Here is a 5,387-nt window from a genome sequence, read left to right on the forward strand (position 1 = left end):
ATTTGTTTTCATGTCTCACTTGAATCAACAGAGTATAACAAATAAATAAAAAATAATAATAAACCTAGGATATTGCTTTTTGATCACCTTTATATTCTAAACTAGCTTTTTTAAGCAGACAAATCCAGCTTTTAAGTGAAACGAGTCAACCCTGTTGGTTTAGACAACATAATCAGCTTCTCTGGCAGCAGCTCAGCCACTCTTCTTGTTATTAAACACTTGGCTGTTTCCCTCTTGCCAAGCAATAGAACTAAAAAGCCATGAGCAGGGTCTAAAATAAGTGACTGATGCAATTAGATTAGGAGTAAGAGCAAACTTGTGTTTTGATTTTCTTATTTTAGAAAGCTTCAGCCCATATCATCACCCTACACAGTCATGARAAGTAAATAAATTTAATGCAGGGTTTTTAAATAAGTATGAAAAAAACATATACTTCAGAAAAAAAAATTTGCAGACCAATGTTTTTTTTTTCAAAATGTTAAAATGTTGAAGAACTGAAATTGATTTGCTCAACCAAAAGGAGTGCATTTTATTAATAAAATATAAATGTAGCTATAAATTAGCTTCTGCTTCATCTGCTGCTTGCTTTGATTTATTATATTGGGGAGAGGTAGCCTGGACTTTCAAGTTACTGGATTTGAAAACACTCCACAGACAGGCAGACTCATACAAGCCTCAAGGTTTCATAGATTAATGTTTCTCAGGTTATGTTTACACCTAAATGATTTCTGTAAACAGTGTTTTTTTTCTGTTTATCATGGTAAATAAGCACAAAACCACATAGGAAAGGAACTATCCCACCGTCACTTTAAATTTATCGTATTTTGATCCAAAACAAAAAGCACTTTTAAAGTGTAAAATAACCATTCAAAATCACTCCAGGTATTTTTTTTACTATGTGTCAGCCTGGTGCTGCTTTAAGGTGGGAAAAACTGAAGGTGGGGACAAAACAAAACCCCACATTATTGTCCAATGTCCAACTGTTCAAAGTTAAGGGTCCACAGCTCCAATTTAACTGACTGTSCCTAAAACAACGTGATCATTTCACTTAATCTTCACTAAAACAAGTGTGTAAACAGATGAATTATCACTCTACAAACAAGAGCAAAAAATACATATTAAAAATTAATCAGTTAATTAAATTGATAGCTACCTTTCTTACTGCTGGATTTCCACTTTCTACAGTTCGAGCATCATGTGGAGATCAGCCTCTCGCTCCTGCAGGGAGCAGTTTATCAATGCTCTCAACATGTCGCGCTTGTATTCCAAAACAAAAGCTGCGCTCTCCTTTCTTCTGTCCATCAATCCCAGAGATAATCCACAGGCAGCACTCTGCTGATGTCAAAACTGTAAGCGTGCTGTACTCGATTCTGCCTGCTTAGAACCACCAGAGAGGAGGTTCTGAAACAGCGCAGCTGTTCGCGGTAGACACACTGGACCAAGGCCGAAACGAGCCGAACCGCATAGCTGCTGCCAGGGTGTATATTAGAGACTGGTTGTCTCTCTTGTTTAGAAAGTTTACATGGTTCTGTGCCCCCACAGAAAACTTGTGTGTGACAAATTTGCACTTAGCTTCAACTCTGTTTTTGATAAAAATAGAAAGTACTGCCGACATCGCTCCTGCTGCTAGCTACTTTGTTAGTGCACTGAGCGCAGCATGTTGTTGTGATCACGTGGGCTCTGCATGCTGGATCCAAGCGCTGCTGGATAGAGAACCTGGAGCGGAGTCTGTGGACTGCTGGATTGGAATGCTTATATCGGAGCACTTTCATCTGAGATATTTTATTCAGGCCGAAAAAATCCGATACTCATTTTTTGGCTGATATCGGACCGATATCAATATCAGATCGGGACACCCCTAATATATAACAGTATAAGAACACTTTCAAACAACACCTTGGCAAAGACCAAATGATAATCATCATCAGAGCCATTTGGTACAGAGTTTGTGAACCCACCTTCTGTTAAAGAAATTATACGCCTCTGTACTTTCACAGGCTTTCGTCTGTTGTTTGGTGTAGTAAGACGTCTGAGGACCAGATAGTTTGAGATATTGCCAACCTCGATTGTCTGCAAATCTTTGGATTCTGTCAAACTTTTTCATCTTCATGAGAGATGGGTTGCATCCAACATATTATTTGCTGGTGTCTATCTTGGAACTGGATCTCAATACGGACTCTCTACAATGGTTTCCTTCATAGACATGTCCTGCCCTCCATTTGAAATGGTGCATCATGAAAACCACGTGGCTCAAACCCATCTATTAGATGGACTTCAAAAGTGAATCAGTTGTAGATGTACATCCAACCTTCTGAGACAAGGCACACATGGCAATGCATATTCTAATGTCCTTTTTCCTGAGCTTGTTTTTTTGCAGTTTACATATACAAAAAAAAAAAAAAAAAAAAAAAGCCAGACCACGTTTACAGATATTGTCATAAATCCATAGTGAACTTTTCTGCCTCTGAAAAAGGTAAAAGTGGGCACCTACTAGATGGGTCTGCCATTTTTAATGAAAAATATGTAGGTAGGAACCCTGTTGTTTAACCATCCTGCAGGTTTCCTTAACAACCTATGAGCTGTTGTGACTGCAGAAACACATCAAATTAATTCAATAAGTATAATTAGAGCAGAAAGGTAATGTTGTAGTCATAAACCGTAACAATACGAACAGCTTTTGTTATTAAACATCTTTTTGTAGCTTTGTCAAGTGTGTTTATTCTGGCAGTGAAGCTTGTTAATTTGACTGACTGGTTTAGCACATTGATAAATGATTTACAGTCTGCAGTAAATGTCACAGGTGCTCAGTTTTTTTGTTTGATGCTGATAGACCTATTGATGTCTTCTGATTTGGAAAAAAGAAAATTGAAATCTGTTTATAAAGCTGTTACTCTTCTTCAGTTGGGTGATGACACACATGGCTTTTTACAATCTTTCCAATGCAGTTCAATCAGTTAAAGTGTAAATGCTTTTTTTCTGCAAAATCCAAACAGCAGAAGAAATTAGTTTCAGTTTCTATTATTTTAATGAACCACAATAAAAAACAAAAACATACATCCTTTAGGTGTTTTATTGCAAAATAGTAAGTCTTACTGTTTGTGGTAAACATGGTTTTATTAGCAAATATGGCATCACAGCTCACACGTACCTTTTTCACCTTGTCTATTTATAAACTCTAATATAAATTGTATTTCAAATATTTGAAGTTATTTTTAATGCCAGCTAGCAGCTGAGGAATGAAGTAAATGTTATTACTTTTTACTGACTGAAGGCTTTTTATGACTTTGTGCAGAGCAGTCACCAAGTAGGCCATTCATGCGTGTCAACTTCTCTTCTCTGTGCTACTTAGAGGCCATAAAACAACCCTTAAATTWAAAAAAAAAAAATCTATATTTTATTATTTTTTAAAGCAAGCGCACAGTAAAACTTGACTTTTTCCATACTGGCGTAACTCCTACAAGCTGTTAGATGCCAGTTTGCCTACCAACCATGGCTATAAAGAGTTTCATTTGGCTGCAGTTTTGGAAAAGACCAGCCAAGGCTGGCAGGATTAGCAGTGGCCCTGTTTAATCCAACAGGTTGTAGCACAGAGCCACATCTCTGATTGCAGGCTGCACCTTCATGTAATCAGACCCACTTGGACTCCGTTCACCCTGCAGGGAAAACATGACCCGAATGCCCACACAGACAGACACAAACACACTGATGCATTCTGGATCACTACCGATGTGATGCTCATGCTTACCGTCTTTAATTTAAGCCTCCCCATTTATCTCCACATACAAATAGATATTGTCTTGAAATGGAGGTGCTTAGTTGGGTATTTTTGGGTAAGATGGTTAAACACTGATGAATGTTGGATTAGACAACAGGAAACAGACAGGAGGGATTTGGACAACTGCAACTGTGTTTTGTGTCTCCAACTGGAGTCTCTGTGTGTGTGTGACTTCAAAATTTCTTTGTTTGTTTCATGGGTTTTTATTGCTTTGATGAAAGGAAGAAAATATCTAACTAGGCTAAAGAAAGGGAAGAGTTAATTAATTAAAGGGTCATTGCTGGGGCAGCTGCTTGTGTTGGTGGTGTGTGTGTTTAAATATCTAAACGGGCTGTAATCAGCAAACTGAAGGGAAGCAGGAGGAGCTGCTGACAGAGCTCTCATTACTGTAATTTTCTGTCTCTGCAAACACACACACACGCGCACACACACACGTTCTTTGTGACTGCAGACACGCACATACACAATAACACAAGTGTGTGTGCTCTGTAGAGTCAGATTGGCTCTCCACTTACCACTAATATGCTGCCACTCATCACTAAAGAGTCCCTCTCCTCATCTCTGCCCAAATACTACAGCAGCAGGAACCATTGATTCACAAACTTTTTTTTGTTGTTGTTGTTTTTGGGTTCTTTTTACAAGATTTTCTTTAGCAGAAAATTTAAAAAACATTCCTTAGCCTTTATGCAMAAATACATATGTGCTTAAATTAACAATTCAACTTGTTCCCACAGTTTTATTCCAACATTTTGCCTTTTAAGACAAGTTTACTGGTGTAGATTTTCAGTCATCCATGCAGCTTGAAAGCTTGAAGTCATTTTGCCTCCCACCCAGGGAACTTTCTCAATTCTAATCTGAAGTGTGGGGTTTTATGCTTTTAAACTGTATGAGAAACTCGGTGATGTAACCTAAATTCATCTGCAGATTAAGTTGCATGCCTCTCACAATAGAGTGTCATTTGAGTCACAAGAGAAATGTCTGGTTTTAGATGAGTAATAAACCAGTTTTTAAATCTCCGCCAATAAAATATTTTGAAATGTCATTGTTTGAGTTTTTTCTTCTTCTTCCTCTAAAGCAGTTTTAATTCTGGTTTGAGACACCACTTAACCCAAACTTATTTTTTTTACAGTACGTAGTTGCCAAAAGTCAATCTGCAGCCATGCAAAATGATCCTAAATTGGCACAAACTTGTTGTTCGTCCAAGGCAAAGAACATTTATGCCAGAGGCTTAGGCTGTGATTATTGACACTAACCAGGCCAAATTTATGTTGTAACTACCAATAAAAGAAGTCTTAACATTGATATGAACACAGCAATGAAAGTTCCTGCCGTTTAACATTTTAGTATTGCCAGTTATGTTGAAAATGTCTGCCAAAACAGCCATAAGGGGGCTATTTAGTCACAATTTTTAACTGAATTTATGAACACAGCTTGTAACCTCACTTGTATAAAATGTTTAAACTGACATTAATAGATGTCTTTGGTAAGAGGCTTAAAGTGACACGTTCCAAGGTTAGAACTTAAAGAGTAACTTACCCCAAAATTAACTTTTTTTAGCTGATAAACTGTCTAGAATGTGTCTAAAATGTTATATAGTACTGTTTCTGTGCTA

Source organism: Austrofundulus limnaeus, unplaced genomic scaffold (assembly GCF_001266775.1).
Source record: "Austrofundulus limnaeus strain Quisiro unplaced genomic scaffold, Austrofundulus_limnaeus-1.0 Scaffold111, whole genome shotgun sequence".
NCBI classification, from domain to species: domain Eukaryota; kingdom Metazoa; phylum Chordata; class Actinopteri; order Cyprinodontiformes; family Rivulidae; genus Austrofundulus; species Austrofundulus limnaeus.